The sequence below is a fragment of the Tamandua tetradactyla genome, chromosome X, assembly GCF_023851605.1.
Source record: "Tamandua tetradactyla isolate mTamTet1 chromosome X, mTamTet1.pri, whole genome shotgun sequence".
In the NCBI taxonomy this organism is placed as follows: domain Eukaryota; kingdom Metazoa; phylum Chordata; class Mammalia; order Pilosa; family Myrmecophagidae; genus Tamandua; species Tamandua tetradactyla.
Genome location: NC_135353.1, coordinates 34,038,741 through 34,055,250, shown reverse-complemented (window position 1 = coordinate 34,055,250; position 16,510 = coordinate 34,038,741). Strand labels below are relative to the sequence as shown.

Below are 16,510 nucleotides of genomic sequence, written 5' to 3'. Positions count from 1 at the left end.
TTATTCTTTTCTCTTTCTGTTTGTATTCTTTAAATTACCCTTAGTGGTACTCTTCAATTCTGTGCCCTCCTTCAGACCTCCCTCTCCTGTCTTTTTTTTTTTTTTTCAGCTGGTAGAACTCCTTTTAGTATTTCTCGTAGGGCTGATCTCTTGTTGACAAAATTCTTTCAGGACAGCTTTGTGAAGGCTGTAATCTCTTCCTCAATTTTAAAGGACAATTTGGCTGGGTACAGAATTCTTGGCTGGAAGTCTTTCTCTTTCAGGATCTTGAATATATCATATCACTTCTTCTTCTTGCCTCCATGGTGCTAGTTGAGTAGTCTGAACTCAGTCTTATTTGATTTCCCTTGTATGTAGCAGATTGCTTTCCTCTTGCCCCTTTCAGGATTTTCTGCTTCTCTTCAACATTTGATAGACTGATTAGCATATTCCTTGGGGAAGGATTTATTCTGTTTGGAGTTCTTTGGGTTTCTTTGACTTGTATATTTATGTCCTTTATGAGGGTTGGGAAGTTTTCCCCCATTATATCCTCAACTACTCTTCCTAGCCATTTACTCCTCTCTTTTCCTTCTGGGACACCAATGATTCTTATATTTGTGCGGTTTGTTTTATCTATCGTTTCCCATCTTTTTTTTTTTTTTTTTTTTTTTTTTGCCATTTGCTGTTTTGAGTCTTTGAAGTCAATTATCCTGTCCTCTATTTCACTTATTCTCTCTCCTGTCTCTTCAAATCTGGTGTTGTGTGCCTCTAGTATGTTTTTTTATTTGGTCAGCAGAGTCTTTAATCTCCATGATTTCTACTATTTTTTTATTTATTCTTTCAAATTCATCTTTGCACTCTTCTACTGTCTTCTTGATCTCCTTTATGTCATTTGCTATCCTGCTTATTTTATTAAGTAGAGTTTATGAACATCTTTGATTAGTTGTTATAATGTCTGTGTCTCCTCTGGTTTTTTAATTTGGTCATTAGGCAGGGCTCTATCTGTCTGCATTGTGATATGCTTAGTAACCTTCAGCTGTTTTTATCACAGGTAGATATTTTGATTGATTTACTTTGGGAGTTGATTTTTTTCAGTAGCCTAAGGCTTTGTGTTTGAGGGATGGTTGTACAGCAGGGAGCAGGGCATGGGGTGGAGCATCAGTATGGTGATTTGTTTCAGGGCAGGTATGGGCGCAGGTAGGGGATGTTACGCTGGTGCTTGTGAATGTGGGCACCCAGCGGCCAGAGAGGATGTAGCTGTGTGGGTGCACCATTCTGGGAGATGTAACCCTGGTGGGCACTGGTCTAAGGCACGGGGCCCTTTGTGTGCATGCATAAAGCTGTGGCAACAGGTCGGCATTATGCCTTCATGGATTGGGGACAGATGTGACCCAGCTGTGCAGTTCAGCACTGTCTCAGAGCTGGGAAGTGAGGCTGAGGGCTGTGTGCATGCATGGCTCTAGGATTGCTGTAATGTGCAGTTCCCAGAGCTGAATGCCATGACTGGGGACCTGTGTGCATGCGTGGGCCTGGGAGTGCCGTAAACTGATGTGCTGAGCTCGGGGGGGGGGTGAGGCTGTGCGACACTATGGGGGGCTGGGGGGGCGCTGGGGGTAGCCTAGGTATGGAGGTTAATGCACGCAACCTTTATGCGCTGATAGCAACCTGCAGGGAACAGGGAGGGGGAGGTAGTGCTTGGGAGGGGTGTAGGAGAGGTGGGTTGGGCTGCGCTTGGGTTGGGGGTGTGGGGCAGGTATGTGCACTGGGGGCTGGTGGGGTGGGGGCACCTGGAGCATGGGGAATGGGAACAGGTGAGGGGGTTTAGGTGCGTGGGGTGTGGGGTGAGTCACAAGCCATGGGGCTGCGCCGGTGAGGATAGCACACCCAGGAAATGTGGTCTGGCTTACTTCCTAGTCCCGTGTACCCATCTGTGCACTCCCGCGGGTTCTGCCGCTCCCCGCCTCCATGCCAGACTCCAGCCCTCTGCCTCTCAGTTCCTCGTCCTCTGCAACCAGGGCTGCCACATGTGGTACAGAAGGCTCTCCTAGGTCAGCTGCACTCCTGAAATGCTGCCTCAGTTGGTCCCTTCTCTAACTTTTCCATGGAGCAGGGCTAATCTCAAGCTGCTTTAGTTGCCCATCTTCCCAGAAGCCTCCTCAGAATAAAACAATTTTAAAAATTCATAGATGTGTGAAGCACAGTGAAACCTAAAGCAAATGACAGACTATAGTTAATAGTACAAGTATAAAAATGTTCTTTCATCAGTTATAACAAGTGTTCCACACTAATGCAAAGTGTTAATAATAACGTGGTATATGGGACTCTGTATTTGATGCATGATTTTTCTGTAACCCTACATCTTCTCTAATAAAAAATTAATATGTAGGGTAGTGCGACAGTGGTTCAGTGGCAGAATTCTTGCCTGTTATGCCGGAGACCTGGGTGCATTTCCCAGTGCCTGCCCATGCAAAAAACAAAGAAATTAATACATAGATTACTGCAGGACCCATGGAGGAGGTGTCCATGAATCTGGGAGTACTTGGGCTGAGTCCACTCAATGCTGACTTCCAGGAAGGTGGTGGAATAGGACAGGCTGAGTTCACCTCCAATCCATGGAACAACCGGAGAGATTACAGAAAAATTACCTGGACCTCAGTTCCAGGGTGCGAGTGACCTGAGAGAGTCTATGTAGGGAGGTTCTGGATGAAAAGCAGAGAAATTGGGACACAGAGAATGGGGTGAATGAATGTACTTGGTCATGACTCCGCTGGGGACAAGAGATGGTGCCCAGGAAAGTTCCTGCCCCTGCAGCTAGGTTAGGCGATTAGCTCCCTCAGCTCCGCAGCTGGGAACTTCATTGCAGAGCCCAGAAGCCGGCAAACTTGCTTTCCCTGAGTACAGAGACCATCTCAGTAGGTTCTGAGATGCACGAACCTATGGCTCCCCTTTCAATATGGAGGCCTGGAGCCTTCAGGAGTATGTGGATGGAGAGGCAGGGATGAGGAAGCAAGCAATGCCATGCCCTATACCCCCGCACCCCTGTATGCACCATGCCCCACAATCCCCCCACTGTCATGTGCCCCCCTCCCCCATGCCCCCATGCTATGCCCTGCATCCCTCCATGGGCAATACCCAGTCCCACAAACCAAGGTGATTCCAAGCAGGAACCTGTGGGTCACGAGAATCATTGGGCCCACAAGCAGAATCCCGCTGAGGTGCACACTGCCCAGCCACCAGCCCCAGGGTTGGTGGGTTTTAGCATGCATCAGAACCAGTGGACTTGGCTGGATTTGCAACAGGTCTCCATCCAGCTCACCTGGCAGCCACAGTCAAGGAGAGGTGGGCCTGTGGAGACAAGAAGGCCCAAGAGTGACATCTGCTGAGATGAAATGGAAAGGGTAGTCTGTCTAGCTTATGCAGACACTCAAGAAGAGTTGCATCCCTGCATGAGGCCTGGGCCTTGGTTTGGTGGGAAATTACTGACTAACCAACTGTGAAAGGAAATTGTTTTGGTTTTAAGCTGCCAGAATGCAATATACCAGAAACGGAATGGCTTTTAAAAAGGGAATCTATTAAGTTGCAAATTTACAGTTCTAAAGCCATGAAAATGTCCAGATTAAGGTATTCTGAGAAAGATACCTTAACTCCCAAAAAGGGTCAATGAAGTTTGGAGTTTCTCTCTCAGCTGGGAGGGCATATCGTGGCATCTGCTAAATTTCTCTCCTCATTCCATAAAGTTTCCCCGGGGTGTTTTCCTTGTGCTCCAAAAGTCTCTGGCTGTGTGTGGGCTCTGTTGGCTCTGAGCTTTTTCCAAAATGGTTCCCTCTTAAAGGGCTCCAGTAAGCAACCCCACCTTGAATGGGTGGAAACACATCTCCATGGAAACCATCTAATAAATGTTACCACCCACAATTGGTTTCACATCTCCATGGGGAAAAAAAAAGATCCCACCCAGCATTCTTGAATGAGTATTAAAGGACATGGATTTTCTGGGGAACATAATAGCGTCAAACCAGCAGACAGACCTTCAATACAAACCCAAGTAAACACAAAACCTTAGAGGACTGAGGAAAATCAACATTCAAATAGCCCTATCAAGATAATCAAATATCTCAAAGCCCACAGAAAATCACAAAGCACATGAAGATGCAGGCAGATATGGCCCAGCCAAATGACCAAATTAAAACACCAGAGGAGACACAGAATTTGGAACAACTAATCAAAGATGTTCATACAAATCTCATGAATAAATCCAATGGGTTGGGAAATGACTTAAAGGATATCAAGAAGACACTAGAAAAGCATAAAGAACAATTTGAAAGAATAAATAGAGAAATAGCAGATCTCACAATGATGAAAGATACTGTAGACAAAATTAAAAATATACTAGCTGCCTCTAGTGTAGCTGTCTACACAACAGCATATTTGAAGAGGCAGGAGAAAGAATAAGTGAACTAGAAGACAGGACAATTGAATTCAAATGCACAAGAGAACAAATGCCAAAAACGATGGAAACCTTGGAATTGGATCTAAGGGAGATTATGGACAAAATGAAGGACAGAAATATAAGAATCATTGGTGTCCCAGAAGAAGAGAAAAGTAGAGGTCTAGGAAGATTAATTGAAGAAATAATAGGGAAAAACTTCCTGACCCTTATATAAGATATATAACTATGCAAGTCAAAGAAGTCAAACAAACACCAATAAAATAAATAGACCTACTCCAAGGCCCATATAATCAGTCTGTCAAATGCTGAAGAGAAGCAGAAAGTCCTGAAAGCAGCAAGAGAAAGGGAATTCACCCATTCAAGAGAAGCCACATAAGACTAAGTTTGGACTACACAACAGTCACCATGGAGGTGAGAAGGCAGTGGTATGATATATAGAAGATCCTGAAAGAGAAAGACTTCCAGCCAAGAATTCGTTATCCAGCCAAGTTGTCCTTCAAAAGCGAGGGAGAGATTAAAATTTTCACAAATTTCACAAAGACAAACAAAAGCTGAGATAATTTGTCAACAAGAGACCAGCCCTATATGAAATACTAAAGAGTTCTGTTGGCTGAAAAAAAAAAAAAAAAGACAGGAGAGGGAGGTTTGGAGGAGGGCACAGAATCAAAGAGAACCAATAAAGGTAACTTAAAGTTTAAAAAGTGAAAGAGGGAAAAGAATATATAGATCTGGCCAATAAAAATCAAAGGATAAGATGGCAGATTCAAGATATGCTGTTGCAGTAATAACTTTGAATGTTAATGAACTAAACTCAACAATTAAAAGATGCGGATTGGCAGAATGAATTAAGAAATATAATCCAGTTATATGCTGCTTACAAGAGGCTCATCTTAAACCAAATGATATAAATGGATTGAAAGTAAAAGGATGAAAAAAGATATTTCATGCAAATTGTAACCAAAAGAAAGCAGGAGAGGCTATATTAATAACAGACAAAATAGACTTTAAATGTAAAGACATCATAAAAGACAAGGAAGGCTGCTACATATTAATAAAAGGGACAATTCAACAAGAAGAAATAACAATCATAAATGTTTATAGTCCTGATCAAAGGAGCTCCAAAGTACATGAGGCAGACATTGACAAAACTGAAGGGAGCATTAGACATTTCAATAATAATAGTGGGAGACTTTAATACACTACTCTCCTCTATAATATAACCACCAGACAGAAGATCAACAAGGAAATATCAAACTAAAACAATTTGATAAATGACTTAGACTTAACAGATATATATATAGGTCATTTCACCCAAAACCACTGGATATACATTCTTCTCTAGTGCTAATGGAACATTCTCCAGGATAGATCATATGCAGGGCCACAAAACAGGTCTTTATAAATTTTAAAACATTGAAATTATTCAAAGCAATTTCTCTGATCACAACAGAATGAAGCTGGAAATCAATAACCACCAAAGAGCCAGAACCTTCTCAAATATTTGGAGATTAAGTAACACACTCTTAAAACAATCAGTGGGCCAAAGAAGAAATTGCTCGATAAATTGATAAATATCTGGGGACAAATGAAAATGAGAATACAACATATCAGAACTTATGGGGGGCAGCAAAGGCAGTATTGAGAGGGAAATGTGTGCCTATATTAAAAAAGAAGAAAGAGCAAAAATCAAGAACTTAAACTGCTTACCTGGAGAAACTACAGAAAGAAAAGCAAACTAACTGCAAAGCAAATAGAAGAAGAGAAACAACAAAGATTAAAGCAGAATTAAGTGAATTGGAGAACAAAAAAAGTAGAGAGAGTCAATAAAACCAAAAGTTGGTTCTTTGAGACAATCAACAAAATTGGTAACCTCCTACCTAGACTAACAAAGAAAAAAAGAGAGGGAGTGCAAATAAACAAAATCAGAAATGAGAGAGGGGTCGTCACCACAGACCCTGAGGAAATTTTTTTTAATCTTAAGATGACACTATGAATAACTATACACCAACAAACTAGACAATTTAGATGAAAGGGACAAATTCCTAGAAGCACATGAACAAGCTACACTGACTCAAGAATAGAATATCTCAACAAACCAATCACAAGTAAAGAGATTCAATAAGTTTTTACCTCATATCTTCTTACAAAGTAAAGCCCAGGGCCAGATGGCTTCATAGGGGAATTTTATCAAACACTTCAAAAAGAATTAACATCAATCCTGCTCAAACTCTTCCAAAAAAAAAAATGAAGAAAAGGGAACACTACCTAAGTCATTTTTGAAGCTAACATTACTCTAATACCAAAACTGGGTAAAGATGCTATAAGAAAGGAAAACTACAGATCAATCTCTGTAATAAACATAGGTACAAAAATTCTCAACAAAATACTAGCAAATCGAATCCAACAACACATTAAAAGAATCATACACCATGACCAAGTGGTGTTTATGCCAGGAATGCAAGGGTGGTTCAACACAAGAAAAGCAATGAATGTAATACAGCACATGAATAAATCAAAATGGGAAAATCAGCTTGATTGATGCTGAAAAAGTATTCGACAAAGTTTAGCATCCTTTTCTGATAAAAACACTTCAAAACGTAGGAATTGAAGGAAACTTCCTCAATATCATAAAGGACATATATGAAAAACACAGCCAGCATCATACTCAATGGAGAGAGACTGAAAGCTTTCCCCCTAAGATAGGGAAGGAGACAAGGATGCCCTCTGTCACCATTATTATTCAACACTGTACTAGAAGTTCTAACTAGAATAATCAAGCAGGAAAAATCAGAAAGAAAGAAGTAAGATCTTCATTGTTTGCAAATGACACAATACTATATTTGGAAAATCCTGAGAAATCTATGACAAAGTTTCTTGAGTTAATAAGCAAATTCGGCAAAGTGGTGGGATACAAGATTAATGTGCAGAAATCAGTAATGTTTCTATATGCACATAATGACCTCACTGAGGAGACAATTAAGGGGAAAACCCATTCAAAATAGCAACTAAAAGAATCAAGGATTTAGGAACAAACTTAACCAGGGATGTACAGGACCTGTACACAGAAAACTAGAAAACATTGCTAAAAGAGATCAAAGAAGATCTAAATAGGTGGAAAGACATTTCCTGCTCATGGATAGGAAAGTTAAATGTAGTTAAGATGTCAATTCTCCCCAAAGTTATCTACATATTCAAAGCAATACCAATCAAAATTCCAGCAACCTGCTTTGAAGATTTGGAAAAGCTAGTTATCAAATTCGTTTGGTAGGGAAAGAGACCTCAAATAGCTAAAAATATCCTAAAAAGGAAGAACAAAGTGGGAGGACTAACATTTCCTGATTTTAAAACTTATTATAAAGCCACAGTGGTCAAAACAGCAAGATACTGGCACAAAGATAGAAGTACTGACCGATGGAGATAGGTCAAGAATCAAGAGTGCGGAGATAGGCCAACAAGTCTATGGTCAATTGATCTTAGACAAGGCTCCCAAATCCACTGAACTAGTACAGGATAGGTTTTTTCAGAGAGAACAGGAACATAAGAGGACCCTTACCTTACACCCTATACAAAAATTAACTCAGAGTGGTTCAAAGACCTAAATATAAGAGCCAGTACTATAAAACTTCTAGAAGAAAATATCAGGAAACATCTTCAAGACCTAGTAATAGGTGGTAAAGTCTTAAACTTTATACCAAAAGCAGAGCAATGAAAGAAAAAATAGGGAACTCCTATTTTCTTAAAACATTTTAATAAAATGTTTCTGTATCTCAAGGGACTTTGTCAAAAAGATGAAAAAGCAGCCAACTAATTGGGAGAAATATTTGGAAATCCATACTGATAAAGGTTTGGTATACTGTATGCATAAAGAGATCACACTATTCAACAAATAAAGAGCAGACCATCCAATTATAAAATGGGATAGAGATATAAATAGACATATTTCTGAACTGCAAATACAGATGGCTATAAAGCACATGAAGAGATTCTCATTCTCATTAGCTAAGGGAAATGCAAATCAAGATTACAACGAGCTATCACCTCACACTTATAAGAATGGCTGCTGTGAAACAAAAAAGAAACTACAAATTTTGGGCAGGAGGTAGAGAAATTGGAACACGTATTCACTGCTGGTGGGAATTACAATGGTACAGCTGCTGTGGAAGACTGTTTGGCAGTCCCTTAGAAAACTAAATGTTGAGTTGCCCTACAATCTGTCAATACCACTACTTGGTATATACCCAGAAGACCTGAAATCAGGAACACAAACAGACATTTGCACACCAATGTTCATAGCCACTTTTCACCAATTTCCAAAAGATGGAAACAATCCAAGTGCCCCTCAACAGACGAGTAGATAAACAAAATGTAGTATGTACATATGATGGAATTTTATGCAGCAGTAAGATGAAACGAGGAACTGAAGCACGCGACAACATGGATGAGCCTTGAGGACAAAATGCTGAGTGAAATACGCCAGACACAAAAGGATAGATATTGTATGATTTTGCTATTATGACCTTTGTAAAAGTAAACTCAGAGACTTATAATGTAGAATACAGGGGACCTAGAGATATATAGAAGCTAGAGATGGGTGAACGGTTAGCTAATGAGGTTGAACTTAAATGTAAAGGAAATGATAGAAGTGATGGCAGTTCATTAGTGGGTTTATAAGTAATACTGCCATATTGAAGTGAACATGATTGAAAGGGATTGCATAGAGCCATGTGTCTCACCAATTAACACTACAAATATAAATAAGTTCTTGCATGAACTATTTCAAAGGTATAAATCTTGTACAAAGAGTCAATAATACAGGGGTATTGGGGGGAAACTACTATTGTATACTATGGCCTAAATTTAACATGAAGACATCAACAGTACCACAGCAATAACAGAGGGAAATAATTAGGGAGGAAGGACAAGACTTAAGGGGAGTTTGGGATTTTCTATTTAGTGAGGGTGTGTTTATTATTTTTCACTTTGGAGCAATGAAAATTGTCTAAAATTGAGTGTTGATGATTGTACAACAAAATGAGGATGTGAGACGTGGATTGTTGATTCTGGACATTATCCATCATGCCCAATGGATGGAGGTGGCTGGAGTATACATTGACTGAGAAGCAAAAAGGTGAATGTGGTGTGCACATATGATGAAATATTGTGCAGCCACAGAAAGGAATGAAGTCATGAGTCATGCAACGACATGACTAAACCTTAAGGATATTATATGATTCAAAATAATCCAGACACAAAAGAACAAATATTGTATGGTGTCTTTTAGGAAATAAGAAAAAGCCCCATAAGAAAATTGGGGCCTAGATTGTAAGTTCTTATAGCAGTCACATTTAGTCCAGAGCTGTAAATGTTATTTCTAGATTTTGAGATTCTATTCTACATATGAATAATTTGGCATTTCCCTGGAAATTTGGGTACTTGTGTGACCCTAAGAGTTAGAGTTGGAGTTCTGCATGTCTGAAAGTCAGCATTGTTACATACAACAACTGTTAAAGAAACTGAAAGAAGGATCAGGCTTCAATTAAAGATAAGAATGAAGCCAATCTGGTCAGGACTAAAGTAAATCAGAATACAGGGTAAAGAAGGCCATTGTCCATATTAGAACTTCACCTACTGTATGAGGCCAAAGGAAGAGTGGTTTATTTTGTCCCAAACCTAAATTTTCTGTAGCACATAATCCAGCTCAAACTGTCTGGATAGCTCATTGAAACAACCCAAACACATGGAGCCCAGAATGGGAACGAGGGCTTGTGATTCTGTATAGTTTAATGTACTACCTGGATACATCCCAGAGTATGCTAGACAGATAATTAAAAAGTGTTGGAGCAGTGCGATGGTGGCTCAGTGGCAGAATTCTCTCCTGCCATGCGAGAGACCTGGGTTCGTTTCCTGGTGTCTGCCCATGTAAAAAGAAAGAAAGAAAAAGCATTGGCAAATGCTTTTTAAAATCCCTTGAAGAATTGGAGAAAAAATATTGAGCTAGTAAACTTTACAGCCAGGGAGACCCCTAATGCTGTCTCAAATATTAAGGACACCAAGTCAATAGGCCAAACCCTTAATCTTAAGGCTTACTCTTACCAAATTGATTTATGTAGTGGAGAAGCTAAGCCTACCTGTAGTGATGCCTAAGAAACCTCTTTCATTGATAAGATGTAGCCTCTCTCTCTAAGCCCAACTCTGCAAGTGAAATCATTACCCTCCTCCCTAGGTGGGATATGACATTCAGGGGTGAAAGTCTCCCTGGCGATGTGGGACATGACTCCCAGGGATGAGCCTGGCCCTGGCACCGTGGTATCAACAACGGCTTCTTGACCAAAAGGGGGAAAAGAAATGTAACAAAATAAGGTATCAGTGGCTAAGAGAGTTCTAATAGAGTCAAGAGGCTATTCTGGAGGCTACACTTACACAAGCTTCAGCTAGATATTGCTATTTACCATGGTTTGCCAACCCCCAACCAACAACATTCCTGTTAACCCTAAAGGACACCTTGGGCTCTATCTGATATTGCATAAAACTGTCACACACTAAGATTAGTTCCAGAAACCTATAACCCCCAAATGGTTCCTAGGCCAGATAAAGCCTGAAATGTAGAGGAGCCAGACTCTCCAAGAACACCAACCTGTTCCATCCCCCTTTCCCACATGAAAAAGTTAGAATGGGCATAGCCCAAATACCCCTAAAGATTTGGAGAAAGATAAAAAGAGGTGGTGGAGTTTTACAGAGAAGGTAGGATTTAACAAATGAATATGACTCCTGAATCATTACATAAGTATTTCTTTTAGTCTCCAGTGTCTTGGAGTAGCTAGAGGAAAAAGCTAAAATTGTGGAACTATAACCCACAAGAAACTCTGAAATCTGCTTTATAACTGCTTGTTACAATATACTTGGAAATTTATTGCTTTTTTGGTATATATATTATATTTCACAATAAAAATGCTTATAAATAAATAAATTAAAATGATACATTAGAAAAAAATTTTTAAAAGCTAAGGCCAAACTAGTTTAGGGTGGGCCCTAATACAATATGACTGGTGTCCTTATAAAAAGAGACTAAATTTGGACACAGAGACAGACAGATACGAGGGGAGAAAGCCATGTGATGATGGAAACAGATATTGAAGTGCTGCAATAGCACACTAAGGATTATCAAGGATTGCCTGCAAAGCACTGGAAGAAAGACACAGAACAGATTCCTCCGTTCAGAGTTCAGAGGAGTTCAACCTTGCATTTGAACTTCTAGACTCCAGAACTGTGAGATAATAAATTTCTGTTTTCAGCCACCCAGTTTGTGGTCATTTATTACAGCAGTCCTTAGCAAACTAAGATACTGTTCTTACTGAGGTTACCAGAATGCTCCATGTCGGCAAAGCCAAAGGTCATTTCCCAGTCCTTACCCTAATTTGACCTCTCAGGAACATTCCACCCATTCTTCTGGAACCATTCCCTCCACTGGGCTGTAGAGGACTCCACACCCTCCTGGTTTTCCTCCTGCCTCACTGACCTCTCTGTTTCAGTCTGCACCACTGGCTTATCTTCCTCCATGGCTCCACCTCTAATAGAAGGCACATTCTAGGGATTGGCTTTGGGCATCCTTCTCTTCTCCAATACCCCACATACTCCTCTGCTGCAGTTACCACCTCTGTGCTAGTGAACCCCAAACCTATATCTGAAGCAGTGCCTTTCCTTCCATCTTCCACTTCAGAAGCATTTATAGTGGCATCACATCTTATTAGGGTTTACATTCTAAGGCAAAAATGGAATAGACCCCCAAAAGTCCCTTCAATAACCCAAAAAGTAAAATAATGTACCTAGGAGGCATTCTTGGCACCTCTCTCTCTCCTGTACGTGCATGTGCACACACACAAGCACAAACCCAAATGCAGCCATCTTTAAATACAAGATCCAAATGCAAGAATTGAGCCCAGTGTGATGGTCATACCATGAAAGGCGTGTGAGAACTGAGACCCACGGCAGAAGCAGCACTACCACTTCTTCCATCTGACATTCATTGCAGAACACATGCTCACTTGGTGGGAGGGCAGGTGGAATTGTTAGAATATTTTCCATTGTCATTTTCTTTCTTTCTCTGGCAGAGTGAGTAGAGTAGAATTCAGATAAATGAAATGCTTGCATTATGCTGCTCACTGGATAGCTCCACTTACATGTCCATTTTAAACTCTGCGAATCCCAGACTGAACTCATTGTCCACCCCCCACCCCCCACTCAATAAACCTTCAACTCCTCCTTTATTTCCATCACCCCACCCTGGCAAACCCCATGTCCCTTTTCTACTTAGGCAGGGGAAGGAGGGTCCCCGGTTTGTTTGGTGGTGTGCTTACGATCAGCCAGTGAGCTAACAGAAATGGTTCGGCACAGGCGAAGGAAAATATCTCTTATGAGCAATGTTTCCAGTTGAGATTTAGAGTCAATCTAGCGATGGTCTGGGAGACTCACAATGCCAGGGTGGTCTGCTATGTGAGGATGAATAAGGGCATATTATTGAGAAACCTAAGCCCAAAGCCCCTCCCACCCACTAACCCAGTGACAAGTCCTATTTAACATGCTCATGGGGACTCTCCATGACCTTGTATTTGATATGGCACTCTTCTATGTGTGACTGGTGTGTAATTTACCTCTGGACGAGTCCTGTAGAATTACATCTCGTTTGCTCCCAGAAGTCAGCAAACTATGGCCCACAGGGCAAACACAGCCCATCATCTGTTTTTGTAAATAAATTTCCATTGGAACACAGTAATGCTCATTCTTTTGCATGTTGTGTATGGCTGCTTTTGTGCCACAACAGGAGAGCTGAGTGGTTGCTACAGAGACCGTATGAATGGCAAAGTCTAAAATATGCAGTGTCACTTTTTTTGTTTGTTTTTACATTTTTAATACAAATGCCTGACTATGCTCAATCATTAAGCTGCATGCATGAAGAACTGGCCAACCCAAACAGTGTATTAGTCACTAAGAAATGGAACTTTAAGGGCTTCAGTAAGTGCTTCCGTATCATTAAGGTAGTATTTATGTATTTATTAAGTATTTATGTTGTAAAACTGATATGTAGCTTGATCTTTAGGGGACAGGACCACCAACCAATACATGGAGATTTTGTGTGTGTGTGGACAGAATTACTTTTGACATTCAGTTTTGCTATACAGAAACAGAATGAATAAAGGAACTTTTATTTTTTTGCAAAAGGTAAGTAAAAGACTCAATTTGATTCTTCTAGATGGGGGAAAAAGGAGTTGAAAGTAGGTCTTCATTTTGCAGTCATCATCCGTATGAATTCTTAGTGATTGACTTATCCATCACCAATATCTGCTTCTCTGCTCATTTCATTTACTTCTTTGTCCGTTAGTTTATCTTCTAAATTTGTCATTACATGACCATAGCTCTGCTGTGCTGATGTAATCACTGCCAACCTTGTCAAAGACTCGAAATGCCATGTGAACTTCTTCATTGTCTTTCCTTTTTCTAGCCATCATGGTAAAAATTTCTGAGCAGTCAATGGTGCCATTACCATCAGCATCCGCTTCATTGATCATGTCCTGTAACTGATTCTGCTGAGTTCTGACCCGTGACCTCATGACAGTTCCAAGTTCCTTTGTTGTGCAGGTGCCATCGCCATCTTTATTACATAGGGAGAAAGCTTCTTTGAATTCAGCAATCTGTTCTTCAGACAGCTCATCAGCCATGGTGCGAGTGAAGGGAGGATGTGCAGAGGGAGCAAGGGTGGCTGGACCAGCACAGGAGCTGTGACCTCAGGGGTGCTTCTGCAGCAGCAGCTGCTGGTCTTAAGGCTCCGTGTGAGCCACTGTTGCCTGTGCTGCTGCCTGACTGCAAGTAAAGGCACTACACTATGATACTTTCAGCCCCACCGCCCACTATGTCGCTCTTTACTGAAATAGTTTGCCAACTCCTGATCTAGACTGTGGTGGTCTGAGCCCCACCACCACCACTGGAGGTTGAGGCCCCTTAACATAGAACTTCAAAGCCTGGAAGTTGGCCTTGACGGTAAGTACATATCGCATAGCATTTAATTTGCAGGAATTAATATGTAAGTGCTCAGAAAAAGAATAATGATTTAAATAGGGCAGTAATTTTTACTCCCCTACTGCTCAATTAGCACATGATTAATGTAAGCATGAGATAAATGGGAATGGTGAATCTGCTGCTCCTTCAATCTGTTTTAGTTCCCACATGCTTCTCACCATGTGAGCATCTCACCATGTTGAGTGTGATGCTAGTGCATACTGTTCAATAAATCATGTTGGGACAACTGGATGGCCATCTCTATGAAAATATAGTTGGTCCTTACCTAACGTGTAAACCAAGAGAAATTCCAATCATCATGGACATAGAAACTCTTCTCCTACTTGAAGAAGTTATTGGTAGTATGGTCTGGTTGGAGACAGGAAAGATGACTGAAGCTTACTGGTACCGAGGGACACCAAGGAACCAGTAGGTGGGCTTGATGGAGCTTGTCTGAAGCAGGTAAAACTCTTGGCTGGACAAAAGGTGTTTTAATTTCCTTGGCTTCTCAAGTAAATACCATGTAATGGGAATTTTAAAAGCTCATGTTTTTACAGCAGCGGGGGGTGCAAGGGTAGTTCAGTGGTAGAATTCTCGCCTGCCACATGGGAGACCCGGGTTCAATTCCCATCCCCTGCACTTCCCAAACAAACAAGCAAAAACAAGCAGAAAAACAAAAAATTCAACAAATGGTCCAATAATGGGCTACTCATATGGAAAAAGAATGAAATATGACCCCGCCATACAGCATACAAAAAAAAGAAAAAACTCATGGTTTTGAGATTAGGAGAAAGTCCGAATCAAGGCATCATCAAGTGATGCTTTCTTCCCAAAGATTGTGGTGTTTGGGGGCTGGTTGCTGGCAATCTTTGATCCTTAGCTTGTCACATGGCAAGGCACATGGCGGTATCTCCTGGTCTCTCCTTTCTCTTCTGGATTTCACTAATGTTCAGGTTCTGGCTGTTCCCTCTGTGGCTGAATTTCATTCTGCTTATAAAGGACTCCAGTAATAGGATTAAGGCCTATCTCTATTGAAGTGGGCCACACCTTAACTGAAGTAATCAAAAGGTCCTACTTACAGTGATTTCACACCCACAGGAATGGGTTAAGTTTAAGGACTTGCTTTTCTGAAGTACATACAGCTTCAAACCACTACAGAGGATGACCCAGGAATTTCAGGTTGGTCCTTTCCAATGGGTATCTATCAGGGTTGACCAGGAAGTGGGGGAAAAGCAGTCTAGAGTGGACAAAGTCAGTGTTTCATGTATGGTGAAGCTCCAGAAGCATATCTTGATATCACAGGCAGATGACAACCGTCAGCCCAAGTTGGCAAACTTGGTCAACTGCTGGTCAAGCAAACTACTCTTCATTAGTTACTTCCAGGTAGCTGGAACACTACACAACCCAATCACCATGACCATGGTGTCATTCACCTCCCCATTCACAGAACCTCTAAAATTCCAGACACTAGAAGACTCACAGCCCATGGAGCTCGTCCAGGAGCTGAGGTAGTCCTGGAAAAGGTGGAGAGTGATTCCTGTTTCATTTTTCAAGTAGACAACTGGAGACCCTGAGAGAAGAGGAAGGGAGAGAGCTTGAGGAAGCTCAGATCCAAGCTGGTAACTAGATCCTTGCAGAGGTGTGAATATTATTAATAATAAAGCCAACAATAAACACTTCACATATATTAACTCAGCCTGCATGACCACCTTATGAGATGAATATTATTATTATTTCCGTTTTTGAGATGTGGCACCTGATAAACTATATGCTTATCCAAAGTCCTGGGCCCAAGAAAACAGGAAACAGGCCCCCCCCAAGGGACATGGCAAAGATTAATGGCCAAACCTGACAGAAAGCAGAGGACAAACCATTCCTAGAAGATGGCTCACCATCTCCAACCATATGGCATTGGAGACGGAAGGGAGACATTGGCAATGTTTCACTGATAGCACCAGCCTCTGAACCACAGGCTGAGATGCTCCCAACCTCCACAGCAAGTGTCTCAATTCAGAGGGCAAGGGAGGGAGCTGG

The 16,510-nt window shown here is 41.1% G+C and overlaps 1 pseudogene; it reads right to left on the bottom strand.

The window, feature by feature from the left end:
* Nucleotides 1–13,703: 13,703 nt before the first annotated feature.
* On the bottom strand, nt 13,704–14,139 carry LOC143670604 (uncharacterized; annotated as a pseudogene).
* Nucleotides 14,140–16,510: the final 2,371 nt, after the last annotated feature.